Source organism: Squalius cephalus (assembly GCF_949319135.1).
Source record: "Squalius cephalus genome assembly, chromosome: 3".
NCBI lineage: Eukaryota > Metazoa > Chordata > Actinopteri > Cypriniformes > Leuciscidae > Squalius > Squalius cephalus.
In genome coordinates, this window is record NC_137124.1 from 53954457 (window position 1) to 53974082 (window position 19626).

Here is a 19626-nt window from a genome sequence, read left to right on the forward strand (position 1 = left end):
TCTTCAACTATCAGCTTGTTAAGAGTTCTTCCAAATACACTCGTCACTTTTACTATTACTTATACTTTAGCTTTTTGAAGATCATGTATCATGATCAATACAAATAGCTTCTGGCCTGATTCTGTAATTTACTCACTCCTCAGCTCTAAAAGTTTGGGACTTAAAGAAAGTCCAGAGATTCCCACAGGTAGTTATGACTTGATGTTCACGTGTGATACCGTTAAGAGTGTTGGGCAACTGCCGATTTTTGTCTGAGGATCGTGAGAAGCCATCCTTAACACCCTAACAACTGCATAGCAACATGCTAAAAACCAACCTGGCAACTAAACAGCTTAACATTGAGGCAGCGTGGTTTGCATGGGCAAACATTTTCTTCAGAAAAATGTGCAAATTTAGTTGGAGATAGTTTGACAAAAAGTATTACACCTTCAACATCAGTAGCTAAAATCAGATTAGAGGCAATACATTTTCCCTTTCATGAAATGTAAGTAACGCATTGAATTAGCCTTAAACATTTTAAGTTGAAAGACTGAAATACTATTGGTTAAACTATGTACTTCTTATAGAGTTACGGTTAGGGTCTGGTTTAGGATTAGTTCATTGTAATTATGCATAAATTACTGTTATTACTATAGTAAGTACATCGTGTAACTAAGTGTTACCTTATCTTGTAAAACGCATTTCAGTAATCTTCGTTTTATTTACAACTTCTAAAAACCTTTTTTACTGTGTATTTTTGCATAGCTAGTCTTGCAAAAAGCAATACACTGTCACCATTAGTTGCTAAAATCATATCTGAGGCTATAAATGAGCTCCGGTTGGTCATGTCTTTGTGGGAAGGGGAGGAGGGGGTCATAAAAGAGCTTCACCCACAGCTATGGCATTAATGAACAGCACACGGGGGGCTGTACAAAGTTGTCTCACCCCTCATGCACTTACTAGGGCCCCTCAGACCTCCCTGATCTATCAGAAAAACTAATTACAAGATCTAATTAGGGAGAGAGAGAGAGACTGACCCATGCAGCTCGTTTAGGACCGTAATTACGCCTTATTTATTATTCATCTCACAGCTAAATAAGACTCTGACATTTCAATAGCAATAAAAGATGGAACATTTAAAACAAAAAGTGTCTGTACTAATTGACCATTTACAGATGAGAAGCAGGATATTGTTATTTACTCTCTTATGTAGTGTGTTTGTATCCATGGAGGCCGACGCCACTCCGGAACGGAAAATTAACGTGGAGAATAAGGTTGCGCGGAGCTCGCAAACGAGACTGACCCTCATGACAAGCCGACCATTATTTTTTAGTGGCGCTGCATTTATTAGGGAGTCTGATTTTAATGGCCCTCTTTTTCTCTGTTGTGTCAGGTCTTTACAGAGAGCGGCTCTTCCGCCTGGCCTCCGCCGTCCACCTCTTGAACCGCTTCGCGACACATTAGGTCGCCACTTTGTTATGAGCCTGTGTGTGGCCCGCTGCCAGAACGGAATCAAAAAAATGACTAATAATAGTGTTCGGGAAAATGGCCGCCATGAAGAATGCTGCGGGATTTTTTATTAGATTTGTATGGCCTTTTTTTTTTTTTATAGTAAACCTCCCCCAGCCCTAGCCACCTTTGTACATTACAACGTTTTATCTCCCATTTCTCTAAAAGTCCTACTCTGCTTTTACCGTTCCGCTCATTTCTACAGTCCATACTCACCCTGAACGCCGAAACAGCTCATTAGGGCAGTGTGTGACTGCGGGTCTCATTGGCTGAGCTGGAGGTGGAGGAATAGCACATAATTATGAAGTGGAGATGGCATTACGCTCATCAGGAATTATGGATGAGTCTCTGGGCGCCGGCCCCAGTGTCGATTCACCACGGGCCCCGGCACACGGAGGACGGTGGTGATAGCAGACGTTTGGGTTACAGGTAGAAAGGTCACCTAGAGGAGCAGCATCACTCAGCATTCACACCCATAGCTCACATCACCAGCCTTAACCTACACACACACTTACCGCAGACATCACTAGTCACAGCTGACACTTGTGTCCTCTAACCTTGTGTACTGTTGCTGAGGCAACCACCAACATCTCCGTTCTCCCTATAACGTTCACGACATCTTTGTGCAATAAGAATCAGGGGGCTCGTTGATAACAGGCGTGTATTATTGGATTGATCCTAAATATCATGGATTTTATCCTACATCAAAAGTGAGGATCAAACTGTGATTTATAGTGGCAGAAATCGATGTGAAAATATCATGGCTGCGCCAGTGGAAGAGCATGCGTACAAACTTTTGGGCGCTTTTATACAAGTAATTCATTTAATTAAACATTGTTTATAAAAATGTAAGATAAATAAGCAATTAAATATGCGAATGCGCAACATTTGAACTGCTTTTTAACAATTGCATCACTAAAATGAACTAATTTATATTAACCCTTAAATGCATGAATGTTTCGCCAATCATTATTACATATTCGGGTCTTTACCGACCCCGGATCTAAATCTAACCCAGATGGATCTCTAACTGCCACAATGTTATAAAACTCTCCTGGGGCCGTATTCACAAAGAATTTTAAGGCTAAAAGTAGCTCCTAACTGGCGAATTTAGGAGCAACTCCTAAAAATAATGGGTGTGTCACTCGTAACTTTAGGACTCCTCATTTTTTTTGACTAAGAGTAATTCACGAAGCATTTTAGCCCTAAAAGTAGCACCTAAGCCTGGGACAGCTTAAAAGAAGTCGAGAGGACTCCTAACTCACTAAGACCTATTCACAAACCGCTTTTTGTGGCATTTCACGTTGCGATGTTTTGAAATGCGTATGCGGCGGCTACAGGAGCTTCCAATCGCGAGGGAACAATTTTGCATTGTAGGCATAACTAGGGATGCAATAACGCCACCAACAACAACCTTCTCTTTGCAAACGTAGGCAGAGGCATATAGTGACAGATTAATTCAATAATGTTGCAAAGATATTGCATCAATCCATATGTTTCATTAGGCTACTAGGCTATTTGTTTTGCCTTACTCTTTATTCATTTAGGCTATTTATTCAGTTATTCATCATCTTCCGTCCTTCGCACTACTTGTGTAGCGCACGCATTCTCAGACCTGTCACCTGTCACTCATCATCGTAGGGGAGGTGTTCGGAATCATTCCCGCGTTACAATCATCAGCCAATCAAGGTGGTCACTTCAGTCAAGCTCGTGCATGAGTAATGACGTCATCCATAGCAACGAAGACTCACTCTTAGTTTAGGAGTTGTCATTTTTCTTTACTAAGAGTAGGTCTGAACGGCGTTGTGAATAACTTTTAAGAGAAAACTCCTAGCTAAAATCTTTTAGTGCGATTTAGGAGTACTCCTAGTGGTAAGATAAAATGCTTTGTGAATACGGCCCCTGATGTTGCAATAACAATTACAAAGTAGTAAAATAAAGCATATTTCATTACCTTATGTTAAATTTGATCAGATGCTTTCATCACTGTCATCGTCAGAGTTCATTTCCCCAGTACAACCAGCATCTAGCTCATTTTCGCCATTTCAAACATATTCTCAAAACTATAATTTTCAATGTCAAATCAGTATTTTGGTCGCTGACAGCTTCTTCACCAGATCCACCATCGAGTGACGGTGACTAATATTTGATTGCGTACAGAACTTTCTCTACAGTAAATTGCTGAGCCATTTCAAATTTTGCTGATGATACTTGAGTATTCTTTTGTTTAATGCCTGCGATAATTATGAGTGAAATATCACATCATTGTTGTGTATCAGACATGGCTACCTTCAGGAATAAAGTTGAATTGTACTTATTGAGTCATCAGAAGTTCAATTATTGTTGCGCAGAAAAAAAATCTACTTACACTATTACATACTTCTGGTCACTAGCGACCCTATACACTTTTTTCTTGTCATATTGTTAATAATGAATAGATTGAGGAAGACTAAAAAGGTAAATGTCTAACTATAAAAAAATCAATGAGGGTGAGGGCAGTGAATGACGTCCCGGACCAATAAAGACCCAAGGTATGTGTTTAAGGGTTAATGTTATCCTGAAAAAAAAAAAAATGCCTATACAAATATGTTGTACAGAAACTGCCTTTTTTCGAGAGCATGCTTGTGTTTCCTTGGCCACTGATGGTGAGTGCGAGTGCGTAGTTTTTCTGGAGATATCTGCGGTCATTCTGACGGTGGAGCTGATGCGCTTGAACACGTTTAAGAACATTTTGTGAATGCAGACGTTTTATAAATCGTTCGTGGAAGATTTTTTGAAACTGTTCACATTTAGGATAATTATGCTCACATTTGTGTGTGTGTGTGTATATATCTCTAAAACTTGAACTTTTAAGATACACTAAAAGATTTTGGCAATTACACTGAAGATTTTCTTTTCAAAAATGTAATATTTTGTATTTATGGCTGTTCTCTGTATATCCTCATATTTGCTGAAATAAACCCATTACAGACTTCCTGAGCGATTCATTATCGATTGAAGAATTAACCTTCCGTTTTTTTTAAGCATCTAACTATTGATGGCTTGCATTTAGTTATGTAATGTTTATGTGTAATGAGGACTTTTGGACAAGTTAGCTTGTTATGTAGTTCGGCTTGACTCTCACATTACCGTCAGATAGATGTGCTCCTGTGAGACTATTAAACCAGGCTGATCAGAAGGGAAGAAAGAAAAGGGAAAGGAAAGAGAGGAAGAAATTGCAATCAGTGACTTGCTCGTGATCCAGTGCATTTAGAGTGTTCGCCTCCTCCCGCCCACTCGAGACCTAAACCCAGAACTCTCTGTGTGCCAGTGCAGTAAACAGGTCCAATTAGAGCTGTTTCCCCAACACACACACACACACACACACACACACACACACACACACACACACACACACACACACACACACACACACACACACACACACACACACACAAAATATAATGCATTGCCAGCATCTTAATGCACACTAATCTTTCTGACGTTTACCTGCTAATATGGCTTGATTCAATAAGTCAAGTGGCGACAGACAGTTTTCCAGGGAACTAGAAATCAACTGTCAATATTTAAAGGTAGGGTAGGCTTTTTTTTTTCATAAACACTTTTTTTGATTCTGGTTGAAACTCTCTTCACATCCTGATAGCAATCAATAACAGAAGTGGTCTAAATATTTAAAAAATTAGTACATATATCGTCTGTGGAAGTCTCAGGACCAAAACATTTTCGTCCAATCATTTCTTTTGGTCCAAATGCAATGATACGATGTCCTATCCACCTGTCAGCTTGTGTATTTCCATACCTCCACGCACCTGCTCGCGCAGACATCACGCGTCATCAGCACGTTATGTAAGTTTGACGTTCTACCCGAAGCTGTTCACGTCCTCAGACTCAGATTTATGCGTTTCGATGTCAACACTATCAATGCTAAAATGAATCTGCAGCAGTCAGGTGGTGCAAGTAAGAGCTCTGTAAGTTGTTTACATTCATTATTATTGTAATATTATGTTCTTTGAGACATGAGGTAATTTAACCCAGTGTCTTATGACACTTTGCAGGCTCTGCTGTGGCTGTTCACGTTCATGTGTTTTGAAGGAAGCGGCTTGTGTCTTTCTGTTGCATCAGAACTAATATTAGAGATAAAGTAACACATTTACAGTGATGTTGACCCTTATGGGTCAGTGATGAATAAGCATGTCCAATGTAAGAAAGGAAAAAAAAAATGAAAACACACACACACACACACACACACACACACACACACACACACACACACACACAAACAAACACAAACACACACACACATCCTCACAGCTACAGTATATATATTATTTTTCTGCATTACTCTGATTTGGTTTACTCTATTATTATTATTATTATTATTATTATTTAAATTTTTTTCAAAAATGTAATTGATATCAGAACAGTTATATCACCCTGGCCCCCCAAAAATATGCAATTTTAATTGCATTTTTAATGCAAAAAGTCATTTTAATGATAACTAGGGACATGTCACTGACCCTTATACACATTTATTCACACATTCATATAGAAGCATCCACACTTCAAAAGAGAAAGTGTTTTGGTTGTTGAAAATGCAAAATGCAAAAAGCAGAGTTGAAGCCAAATGACCCATATAGACTAGAGGAGTAGTTTTGGGGGGCGTTTCTATCCTTTCCCCTTCCTGCACCCCCCCCCCCCCCATTCCAGTCTGCCTCGGCTCCCTCTCGCTTTCTATTCCACTTATCAGCTGAAATAAGTGCCATCATCAGAGACTGGGATTGATGGCAATCCCAGCATGCACCCTGCTACATTATTTAAACCTGGAGTGGACATCAAGATTTCTGCTTTTGTCTTCTAGTCTTCAGCTGTCAGAGGTCTCAGATCTACGATTCCTGTTGTGTCATTTAACCAGGCTCCAGCGTGGAGCAGCACAAAGAAGTCCGACAATTTGACAGGGTTCGAGCTGCACCGCTGTATCTCAATAGCCCAGTCCCAAAGAAACTGCATTTTGGCTTAATGGCCACGAGAATCTACATGTAAGTCATCCAAAACCAGACGCACAGACCGAGAGAAAGTGAGTTAGCGAAAGAGAGAGTGAGCTCTTCACCTCAGGGCTGTGGGGGAGAGTTTGAACAATGTCTCCCCAGGGGGGTGATATTTTATAGTTTGTGTCCATCAGTGGCGTGGCCCGGGGCGCTGGGGTTGACAGTAAGTGCTCTCAACACCGCTGACACTGATTCATCTGAGCTACGACATACATGAGACGAGACGAGGGGGGGTGAAAGAGGATGAACAAGGCAAAAAAAAGAAGGGAAGGGTGTTGGGACGACATCTTAGAGCCTTGTGTGCACGACACGGACCTTACCTTTTCATCCGCTCGCCCAAGACCTTTGTGTTTGTGCATTTGTTGGTCGGGCCGCCCAGTTTGAGAGCAGACCCTCCAATCTAACATGGCATTTCAATTTCTCCTCCACTCCACCTGCTCTGTTCCCCTGCTTCTACATTTATAAAGAAGAGGAAGACTGCGAACCCCGTGCCCGCAGGATACGCATACTAAGCAATCAATGTGTCACCTCTTCTTGGCAATCCTTCCCCCCCCCCCCCCCATGCAGAAGACCTGCTCATTTTTTCTTGTCAGCAGAAGGTAATTTGCTGTATTGTGATTCGGCCCAATAGCTGGGTGATGGAGGTGCATGATGGGTCCGCACCCAATCCCCCCCATCCCCCCCGTCCCGCATACACACGTTCTAGATGGTTCGAGTGGAGGCACCCCACCCAGAGCCGCATCTCCATCTGAGGCTGTTAAATGTGATAAGCGTGGAGTGTGGCGCAGGGGCCTCTGATTAATAAAAGATGGGGCTGCTCTGAGATCCCAGGGGGATGTCCTTTCTGAACCGACCCGCCCCGCGCACGCACAGACGCTCCACACAATGCCTCCTGCACCCTCACAATAGACAGGAAATGGGGAACGTAATCATGGAAATATAACATTTAAAACGTCTGCATCCTGTGCCCCCTCGCATCTAGCACATGTGCATTAGAATGGACAGTACTTAGCCTTTTGAATACCCAAAAATAAGACTAATATATTCACATATTTTGGGAGATACATATGTGAGACGAGATATCTGATACCCTGCTGTTTCAGAGGACAAAAAGTAAATTTAGTTTTTATATATTCAGATTTTGAATGTGTGCACTGATGCAGTACTGTTTTTTTTTTTATTGTAGATCTATATTGAAGAGAGGGACATTACATCCGTCTGCATATTTATGGATGTGTGTGTGTGTGTGTGTGTGAGTGAGCATTCCGGGCGCTTCCATGCAGAGAAGCTGCGTGGAACCATGTCACCTCTTCACTCATTGACATGTAATGGCTTTGTTACCAAAAGACGCTTTGTCCTTATTCTCCGTATGTTTACAAGAAAAGACAGCATAACCCTGGTTGCCCATGGAGACCGGAGACATCCCCCTTTCTCCCTTCCTTCTTGGCACTTGAGAGTCTCAAAATTAGATGATTCATTCTCTTTATTTTGAACATATCGTAGAAACACAAAAGTAACCATAAGGACACCCAGTCTTTTTTGCAAAATAAAAGTAAAATTGCATAACCATTTCCCATACACAGCATAAAGATTAACACACACACACACGCTCAGCAGACCAATGCCTCTGTCAGGTAGCATGTAGTCTTTCAGTTTAAGATTCTTGAATGGTCCAGTTGCTGCTCTTTTGTAGACTCTGCGTTTATCTTTTCGTAAACCACGCCTTCACCACGGGACCAGACAATAGCAGCACGTTTCTAATTTTCTGCTGGATAATGGCGGTCATACTAAAATGAAATGGGTCAGGGGTCAGTTTTGCTGAATGTGATTTCTGTGGACAAGGACCTTTCCCTTTTGATAAGACAGAATGCAATTCTTTAATTCGATTCCATTGAGTATTGTCTTTTCAGAATGGCAGGCAGCTGGGAAAATAACTCATGCTTTGAATGAATTTCATATGACAACATTATAAATTCAGTTTTACGACCTGCGTTTTGGAATTGTATGTCAACCTTTTGGTTTATTTGCTTATTCTGTAATGAGTGCATCCAGGTACGATGCAGCTGTGAATGTGTGCTTCTGATATTCATGTGTCTGTGTCCCTTTTGACCTCATCAGCGGGCTCCGCCCACTAGCCTCAGCTGAAATAGATTGATATAGCCAGCGCATGAATATGTATGCAATATGCACATTGACTTGAACTTGGTTTTGACCTTTGTTTCCATAAACAATATACATTTACACATGAGCCATCAGCTTCACTGCGGAAAATTGAGGCACATAACGTTTCCATATATTGCTGTATTTATTTTCTTCACAGCATTTTAGTATTACATATATACACCCACAAAACAATAACATTTATTTTGTGTATTTTTATCGGCAATCTATATGGTAGATATACTAGCCAAAGTAGATGGCAGTTACTCTCGCTGAAGGTAATTCTTTGCAAAATGCAATGAACAGCATTGGCTAAACTAATGTCAATTATCTAATAGAATTCATGGAAATATTGCTAATTTTAGTCTAGTTATTTGTAAAATCCAAATAAAATATTGAAAGCAAGTTTTAACAATCTATTGGCAATTCCTGTTAAAATATAATGACTATTATTGACAAAATCAAATGGCAAAATCTAGTGCTAATGATTGGTAAAAATCTAATGGCTATTCTTGTAAAAAAAAAAAATATATATATATATATATTATTGGCAATGCTAAAAAAAATACTAAAAAAATTCTAATGCTAATAATTGGTAAAATCTAATGGGAATTCTTGAAAAAAAGTAATCTGAATTAGTAGAGCATATTTCATTACAAATTGATTGGTTATTTGACTTGCAAAGAATGGAAAATCCAGGCAAAATCTAATATATATGTTTGGCAACATTCTAATGCAATTAAGTGTCAATTCAAATCGAATTCATGCTTTAAAAAAGATTGGCAATGATTGGCAATTCTTGACAAAATCCAGTGGCAAATTCTATTGGTAAATTCTATAATGGTGATTGGTGGAGACTTTTTCATGACAACTGTAAAATCTAACTACAGTAATTCCGTAGATGCTGTTATCGTAAAACTAAACAGAAATTCTTGGAGAAATCTAATGGCATTTACTCGCAAGTATATGAGCACTTTATGTATGTGTCTGACTTTTCTCTCTGTTTCATGTTCTCATCTGCATTTCAGCCCATATGCATGCTGGTGTGAGACTCCATTTCCCAGAGAGCAGCACAGGAGAGGAGGTGGGGTTGCTGTACTCTCTTAAACTGCTGCCCTGGAAGGTCATTGCTCACAGTCATGTGAGAGGCCAGTGCGGCCCCTTGGGCCCTGTGACAAACAGGGCTGCAGTGCTGAGGTGTGTGTCAGGGGTGTTTTTCCACAAAGCATTCTATAAAAGTGTAACCGCTCCGTGTTTGCCCTTTCCTCCCTGTACGCACGCACTGCTCAGCCAACAGGCCCCTAAAGAGCTCTTAAGAAATGCTGAGCCAACACACAAGCTGGCCCTGCTAGCAACTCTAGTAATTCTCTTTCTCGCGCTTTCTTCTACTTTTCTGGCCCGTTTTCCCGTCGCTTGTGCTGAATCACGACTGCCGCGGCGGGGAGAGCAGGAAAGGCGGTGCTTGTTTGGGGCCTGAAGCTAATTATGGAGCATTAGAGCAGTGCTAAATAAATGTGTAGTGTTACTAATTGCGTGCCAGTGAAAACAATAACTCTACAACAGATGCCCAAGGGCACAGGGGGACGAGAGGCTCTTGGCACGGGGCCATCAGCAGCCCCTCCTCCAACCCTCCGGCTACCTCACCGACTGTCTATGCCAGCAGGCCTGAGAAACACATGCAACCTGGCATCGGCGGTAAGCAGTCAAGCTGTGTTTGTGCATGTGTGCATATGTGCTTATTTGTATCCCGAGCTGATGTTGCGCATGCAAACATGCACCACAGCAACAGCGGCAATCTGTCCCTGTCACCTTCACACATCACTGCATTAATAAACATGAATTAGTAATAGCACAATTAGACCAGGCCCTGGCGCATCGGCTGCACTGCGTGCTTGTGCGGAAAATGTGAAAGCACAAACTCGTCCTTCTGAGAAGCTCTTGTCACTTATATCCCCAAAAAATCCTAATACTGTCCCATTGCATCTGTTTCTTTCATGTCTCACACGTCTTTCTTTGTATTTCTGTGTGTCTGTGTTCTAGGTTTGGATCCGCTCTGTGACGGGAGACGGTGTTTGAACGGTGCACACTGCTGGATCTCCGGTGGCCTGCCGGTACGTACGCCCACTCACACAGATTTCCCAGCAGCACCTGAGTGAATGAGGCTAACATGAGTCTTTGCACCCGCTTAGACCACACGCAAGACATGAGTGACAGCGTCACATCACAAGTTCACGTGTCAAATCGAAACTAGAGATCTGATTAGACTCTGTCCTACTACAAAAATGACAGATCTGGAAAAACACACTCGCTTACAGTGGCCTCTCAGGTCTTTCCGCAGTGTTTAGATAACAACAGACGGTCTCTCACAGCCAGAAATGCTGCGATGAGTAGTAGTCTGAACTGTTACAGCTGGTTCGGGCTTAACACACACACAGGTGGACCTCAGACTGCCTGTCTCAGGGCCAGGCCAACGCTCCCTCAGCAGGACTTACGCACGCACATTGCAACGGAATCTCTGTAATCCAGTCGTAATGTAGTGCTAACATACTGGCAGACACACACTGCCACGGGCTCTTATTGATCACTTTACTCACACACAAATACACACAGTCATACAGTCACAGGTGTGCACGTATAGTCTGTTGTGGCCCACTGACATATTTGTCTGCTGCAACACTGGCCTAAGGAAGTGAAATCATTTCTTATGCTGCTTTTTCCTTGTTTATTGCACCCTGTTCCCTTATTCGTCTTTTAATTCCCTAATTTACCCGTCTTCTTTTCCTTTACTTATGGTGGCATTAGAACAGATTACTAATGATCCCTTCATTTTGAAGCTTTCTGCATCAGAGTCTCAAGGGAGCTATCTCCGTTGTGTTTTTACTAATTGCCGTAATTTATTGACTTGTTAAGGATTTCTGCACAGTTAATTCTGTTTTTTATTTCTCCCATTCTTCACAAGTACATTTCCTGTGCTCCTTAAAGTGGAACGACATTTTGCAGATTACTTATAGAATGAGGTCATTGAGTTAAAAAAAATATTTTATGAAAACTAAAGCTTGCATGTAATATTTGGTTTCTTTTTATATAAATTAATATAAAGTATACATTTCATGCTTCTCTAAAAATATACTGTTTTCCCAACATTAAAATTGCACGATAATATATTTTTCCATCTTTAAAAGAAGTCAGTGGATGATACTAACAGCCTAAACCTGAATCTAAACTTAAGCTATTATGGTCTAGTTGTATAAGTAAAGTGTTTTGGTATTTTGAGCCACAGCACAATTTCTCTAATGTAGCACCTACTGCAATGAATCAGGCACAGATAACATAATCATGCTAATAACCTGTGGTGTGTCTGTGTAACCACTTAAAGGGATAGTTCAGACAAAAATGAAAATGCACCCTTATGTCGTTCCAAACCTGTATGACTTTCTTTCTTGTGTGGAACACAAAAGGAGATATTTAGCAGAATATCCAAGCTGCTTTTCTCCATACATTGAAAGTGGTGACCACATTAGCTCTGATTCCCATCCATTCACTTTCATTGTATTGAGAAAAGACGCTTGAATTTTCTGCTAGATAGCTCATCTATATGGCTTTGGAACAACTTGAGTACTCATTGACAGAAGTTTTGGGTGAACAAGTTTCAATCATAATCACAATCCACTGTTGTCTCCAACTCCATAATATAGTTTTTTTTGTATACCACTGTATATCTTTTAGATCCATGTTTCAAATGCTGGTTGGCAAGTAGGGCACTACAGCCAGCATGGTGTCATGCCAGAGATGTACGCCTTGAATGTGTGTGTTAAAGTGTACATTTCCATTACACAAAGGTATTCATCTAAATAGAGACAGGGCTTCATTCACTTGGTTTTAGATTGTGGGCTGATAGGTGATCAGTGGTCCGACATCCTGCATCAATTCTCTTCATTATGGCCTGAAGACCAGGCCTGATCTTCAATCAGTCCTGATCACATCAGCTCAGCATAACCACAGTGCTGCCGAAATACACTTTGGTCTGGATCAATACAGGCCTCCCTTGGGCTCTTGTGTCTGATCCCCCCTGGTGAGTCATGTGACTGAGTGGCAAGACAGGCCTGATTTTCTAAACAGCCCTCTCCTCATCCATTGTTCTCCGTTCTGTTTGTTATCCAGACTTTTGTCCAAAACGTGCTCAAGCTTAAAAATATTCAGTCAGTAGAAAGTTGAAAGTGTCTATACTCCAAGAATGAGGAACTGGTACACGTCCAATGAGTAATATCCCATTTTTGAATGTTCCCCCATGATCCATTGATGCACAGTTGGGGTTTACGAAAAGATCAGGCACCAAAATCCTCAAAGTGGCCCGCATTTATCCTCAAGGCTATCAAATGCATTGGACCTGCTTTCGGTATGTTGTTTTCTCATTATGAATCCCCTTCGGAAGTGATCACCGGCGTATTTAGCAGGCCTCCTTATGAGCGAGAAGTCATCGGGTATAGTCGTTCGCAGGTAAATTTGATGGTACGCGACTCCATTCCCGTCAACCACAGGCGTTTTTTTTTTCCTAGAGAGAATAAATGATAATTAAATTTACAAAGCAATCAGAATTAATCGCGTACCATCTCCCACAGCGATTACACACCTCCGCCTCCCCCTGCGCACACATACGCTCATTTACTCACCAGGCCAAACCTGCGCCTGTTTTCGTTTATACGTTACCTCTCTCGCCCACTTCCTCTCTCTCCGTAAATTATTTTGTATACTTACGGCGAGACTCATTAGTCACCCCCTCCCTTCCGCGGCTTAACGAGAAAGCGATTAGAATGCATGTTAACGCAGTCCCAATGGCTGCTCCTGCTCGCTTCTCTACGTCCACACCAAACTGCTTTACCTTCAGCACTGCCTCCTTCTGCCTCTCTGTGAGATCTCCCCTTCTCTCCCCTCTACCTCTCTCTTCTGTGGCTGCAGCCTCTCTCTCCTTTCCTCTCTCTCTTTCCCTTTCCTAGTCCTCTCTGCAGCCTCTCTCTCTCTTTCCCTCGCTCCTCCCTCTCTTAGAGCTGCAGGCTGCTGGGGGTTTTAGACGGATCACTCTCACAATGCCTGATCAATACGGCTATTGATCGGCTGGCAAAATGTTTATAAAATCATCCCGGGCAACCGAGCGATGGGGTGGAGAGGAGGAGCGTGAGCGAGGGGAGGGCCGTGAGGGCGATGCCATTCGGCCAGGGTAGAGGAGGCAGCGTGCCCGTGATTGGTTGCTTCTCTGCCCGCCTTGCCAGGCAACTAACGGGGTACGTTGTTCTGGTACGCAGCTCCCCGCTTTCGTTCCTGCGGCGCACAGGCAAACTTTCCAGCCTCACAAGCCGCCACCTCCACTGTAGCAGCGGCACCGTTTTTACTGCTCACCGTTGGCTGCCAGCCAAACTGTGACAGCACCCGCCCCCCGACATCCCACCTCCCATGAGTCAGTAACCTTCATTTGCATAAATTAGCAGGCGGCAGGCAGTGCCAGGCTCTTAACGAGCCCATGTCATGTCATGTCGTCCCTCCTCCCCTTGTTCGCTTCTTGCTACACGAAGACACCCGTACTCCCGGCCCACCTGCTTTGCAGGTTCCCTTTGGCATGGAATACCCTCTGGACCCTGCTCCATTTCACCGACTCTCTGTGTGACTCCTGGGACCGTGCTCCAACTATATCAGCATTATCAAACAACACGTCCCCACAGATCCCCCTGTTCCCGTGTGAGCTTGTGCTGGGAGATCTCAGACTAAAACACATCGAGTGCTGCCCTCGTCCCTGAGCACGTGTGCTGGGATCTTACTTCTCTGAATGGCGCTGCGGATCCTACAGACAAGTTTTCCCACCTCGCACTTAGAGATGCTAACCACAGCAAACTCAGCTCACTGCTAATCTTTTCATCTAGAGCTCCATTCATGATGGAGAAGGACTCGTCCTTGACATCCCCACAGTCCTGACAGTACAGGATCATTAGCATTCATCAGTCATTCATCAGTGTTTGAGGAACAAATCTGATCTGCACCCCTTTACAAAGATGATGGAAAGATACCTAGAACAATTAAACTGCTGCATGAGGCTTTAATTCTTCAAATTGATCAGCAGCTGCCATGTAGTTTAGCTAATTTAGAAAGAAGATTACAGGTTATTGCTATAAAGTTTTCAGTCACAAAAATATAACCTTTCCATATGGTGTATTTAGTAGGGCTGAGTATCTTTAGGCACCTCACGATTGCATTTCAGTGCATATCATTTTTCTGTGTCGACTCAAATCTTTAGCAAGTTGAGGTGGCTTGTTTCCAAATTCCTTGTGAAGATTCCGCATAATAGCTGTAGAATCCGCCAACCCACCAAAATAAATGGAATAAGCTAGTTTAATAACATAGCATCAGAGGCAGCACATCAGCGTCTGTGTGAATGAAATGGTTGATCATTACTTTAAACTTTATTAGTTTGTCAGTGTCTTGTTTTCTGTGGCTGTGCACTATGATCAGCTTTTAAGCATGTAATACATTGTTTAAAAATGTATGTATGCCAGTACTGATGTGACCTCAGTGCCGTTTTTGCATTGCCACGCACCACATGGAACTTATCTGTGTCTGTAAGGTTTTTTTTGTAGTTTTTTTGATGGATGGAATTTAAAAAGAAATATTATCTTTAAGTAGGTTCACACCACTAGTGTTTAGCGGCTCTAGCGCTTCTCCTCTGGCACTAGCCTTGAAACACTATATTTGATAGCCTTGGGCAAAGTCACATTGGTCAAGCCATCATGGGGAGTCTGTTTAATTAATGTGGTGTTTTTAATTAACCATAAAAGCTACTTACCTCCCAACTAATTGGACCAGAGATAGTCTTAGCATCAGGTCTGCTTTGAAATGCTAACCCCATTGGAATTTATTAATATTAGCATGAAGTGCCTAAAAATACGAAAACTAGGAAAACATGAACACTATTTTTTGTGTGTGCAAAATTTTGCATTACCGTACAGTTTGATTGGATGCTCAGCCTTTAACATCAGCAACAAAGGATATGGGAAGACTGTTTTCCCCCCCCCTATTTAAAAGTTGATAGGATGTTTATGTTACGATGCTAACTACGCTTGACTATATTTTGAGTTATATATTATTATATACAAGTTGTATTTTATTATTTGCGTTTAGCTTTGTATTTTTGTATCAGAACAGACCTGTCACTCATTTTTGGCTCACTACATCATAGATAAGAACCACCATACTAGACCAGTCTAGGTCACCCATTCTGTTTGTAATAGAAGGCCCTAGATCTACATACTTCACTCCAGTTTTTTGTTCTCAATCTCATCTCTGTAACGTCTCAGTGTTTATCCTCTCACTCCTTTTCCTGGTTCTGTTCCTTCTTTTCTCTTCATTATTTTCCTTTTGCTTCTGTTTTCTCCCGTTTTATTCTTTCATATGCCCCCTCCCTTCCTCACGGTGCATAAGAGGGTGTTTTATTTATTCCATCAGAATGCAGAGGGGCTTGGGGTGTGCGTGCCTCACACAGAAATCAATTTCAGCTCAGCCAGTGGAACCAAACAAAGCGCCATGCTCATCGTAGCATCCATGTGCGCTCACGAAACCTAACGCGCTCATCTCTCCTCCACTTCCCTCCCTCCTTGGGAGACATTTTGTTTTCACTCTACCGCCATTATTGTCAATCATTGTGCACAAGTGATGAGGTGTGAACACAGCTGGCAAATGAGTGATGGCCAAGTGTATATCATTAGCAGCAAAATAAAGGAAACTCTAACAAGAGTGCTTGTCTGTTCAGAGGTGCGGTTTTCTATCTTTTTATCGTTCTCACTCTCATTCTTTCTCTTCAAATCTTCCTTCTTCTCTCTTGTTCTTTCCCTTTTCTCTGTCTGTCAGAGGACAACTGTATTGCTCAAAGGGTGCTTCTACATATCTCAGGAGAGTTCACAGATATGTTCCGTTCAAGTACTTATTTAGATTTTGCTATTATATATGCACAATTGCATGTTTATTATAGCTATGCACAATAACATGCATAAATAAAAGTGTTCTCTTCTTGCATTTAGCATCATTTTTCCCTGATGTCTGCGACTCAATCAGAATAGACCTCCAACCAAATTTTGGGTCGCAACATCACTGAAAATCACAAGAGGAGGATACCCCATAGCTCAGGGATGGGCAACTTCGGTCCTGGAGGGCCACTGTCCTACAGAGTTTAGCTCCAACCCTGAAAAAATCACCTGCCTGTAATTTTCTAGCAATCCTGAAGGACCTTGATTAGCTTGTTCAGGTGTGTTTGATTAGGGTTGAAGCTAAACTGTGGCCCTCCAGGACCGAAGTTGCCCATCCCTGCCATAGCTGGATGCTAGCATATTCACATATTCTCAACAATAAACTTGTAAACTTGAGATGAAAAAAAAACGTATGATATTTTGAAATTTGGTTTAATTTTTAACAATAGTTAATGCATCACGAACTAGCATTTCTTAGTCATGGTTAATGCTTATTTTATACATACTAATACATTTTTTCAAGTTTTAGGGGTTGTGCATTATGGTTAAGTTTAGGTTTGGGTTATGTGTTTTACAATATCTTATGATTTCTTCTAGGGCCGGGACTCGATTAAAAAAAATTATCTAATTAATTAGAGGCTTTGTAATTAATTAATCGAAATTAATCGCATTTTAATTGCATATAAATATTTGACCTGAGAACAGTGAGAAGTAATTTTTTTCAAATGGATTTTTAGTATACCATTGAATAATGACTGAATACATAAGCTTAAGCAACAAAATATTGTTTATTTTTGTTCAACCAAGTCCAGCAGACCAGTGCAATTTTTGCCATTAAGTGTAGCAATAGCATATTTAGAAATATAGTACATTTCAGAAATTCTGGTAGCCAATAGGTAGGTGGACCTTCTGTAAACTGTTTTTTTTAAATAACAATACTTTCAAGTACATTCAGAACATTGGAAACCCTGACTATTAGAAAACATCTCTCTGTTGCTTCAGAGGCCATAACAGACTAAGTCCAACTCTCAATAACTTTGGCCAAAACAATATAGAGTTCAACATAAAGTGCCAGTTGCACCAACAACATAATACATAGTTCAACATAAAGTGTACCATATAAATAAAATAAAAAAGTGCCAGTGATTGACCTCAGTCCCTATTCTTTCGTGGTTTGTTGTTGTCTGAAGTCATGAACGCTAGTCGGTGCTCCAGTATAATCGGTCCTCAATAACTCATCCAGTGAGAAACGTTCCGCGGTGCCCCCCCCCCCCCTTGTGTATAAGGCGTGCAAATGTATGTTTATCTATATGCATGGTATGAGTCATAAATCTGTGCTTGTGTTTGTGGGTGTAAATGTGTCCTCGGGGTGTGCTGAATAGTAAGTAAGTGTTGATGATGATGATATGCTTTTGTGGACTGTGCTGTATAAAGGCCTATGGAAAAGCCACATCTCTCCCTTGGTCTATTTTTCTAGTTCTTTCTCTCTCGCTTCGCTTAATGTGAGTTCTGGATCAGCCTTATTCCTCGCTCCACTTTTATTGATTTCAGCGAGAAATAGAGGGAGGAAGAAAGAAAGGGCCTTTTCACAAAGAAGTTAAATGGTCAAGTAGCGGGTGGAGGTTGGCTTTCACCACTTATTGACGAGGTGGAAAAATGTCACTATTATGGAGGCCCTTTCAGGAGATAGCGAGCTGATTGGATGAGTGCCCTGGGGTCAGGCGGAGCGCATTCCTAGCGCAACGAAACAAGTGTGTATAAAAGGCCAGAGGATTCAGTTGAACATGTAGAGGTGCCTCTTCACCGGTCGCCCTGTCTATTAGCTGTGTCCAGGCTACTGTCCAAGACTACAAGGTGCTGTGCGAAGTCACTGCCTGTCTTTCTTCTCGGTCTCTCTGCGGGAGGCAGTCTTACATGTCTGATCTTGCCGTTCATGATCAGTGAAAGTGTTTGTTTGTTAGTGTTCTGGCCTCCGTGTCCTGTCTGAAGAGGGAGTCAAAGGAAGCCAATGCCTGATGTGGCTCAACCGCCTTCAAAGCCTCCAGCAGATAAAGCCCGGTGCCAACTGGACGCCTGTGGCTGGTGTCCAAAATTCAAACTAAAGTGCAGTGAGTGGGTGCTTGTGTATGAGAAAAATAGGTTAATAGGAGCACGAGAGAATCAATGGAATTTACAAGGAAATAGACATTGAGAGAAAAGAGTTGGGCTGACAAAACGGCGATGAGATTCCTGAAAGACTTCTGCTGACCTGTGGCTAGGGGTTCAAACATAAGTCACTCAGGCAGCTCTGGGAGTTTGACGTCAAGGCCTTTAATTAGGGAAGCGCATCATCTGGCCAGCCAGTCTCCATAGAGAGCCTAGCAAAGGTTAACATGCCATAGAACAGACACTGGATGGCTTAATCTGAGGTGAAATGGTTGCTTTTCTAAATTGATTCCAGTTTGGCAAAGACAAGGGCTGTCTTGTGTTCTAATTGAGCCACTTGAAGACTCCGGCGGAAAGCGGGAACCCTCTCTGAGGAAGGGTTCATAAAGCAGGACACATGAACAAACAAAAATTGTTCAACTGACATCTGGAGCAAAGCTGTCTCCAGGCCTGAGTTGCTGCGGGAAAACCAGTAGGCATGCAAGCACAATCTCGCACTCATTCACTGTTTGGACATTGGACCTCAGTTCGGGGTTCACTGTTTAAATCAGAGATACAGTGGTTCAAAAAAGTAAAATCCTATTTAAATCACTATTTAGTAAATTAATTTCATTGCATTAGATACTTAGCAGAATAACAAATAACATATATAACAACAGAATAACAAAGTGCCCAATATATAATCCATACAAATGCAATATATGTGAGTATAGTCACAATGCTTTATGAATATAGTCAGCTTAAGGTTGATTTTTTTTTTTTGTTTACAGATAATATCTTCG

At 41.7% G+C, this 19626-nt stretch overlaps 1 protein-coding gene across 4 annotated transcripts in view; it reads left to right on the top strand.

Annotated features, from left to right (window-relative positions):
* The window catches only part of zfhx3b (zinc finger homeobox 3b), a 267683-nt gene that overhangs the window by 69384 nt on the left and 178673 nt on the right, over positions 1-19626 (top strand). For 3 of the 4 annotated variants that reach the window (XM_079865444.1, XM_079865445.1, XM_079865443.1), the window contains exon 3: positions 10734-10804. The gene's annotated coding sequence lies outside the window, so the exon portion shown is untranslated. Of the gene's footprint in view, positions 1-9623; positions 10805-19626 lie in introns of those variants that run through there. The other variant, XM_079865446.1, reaches the window with a different exon arrangement.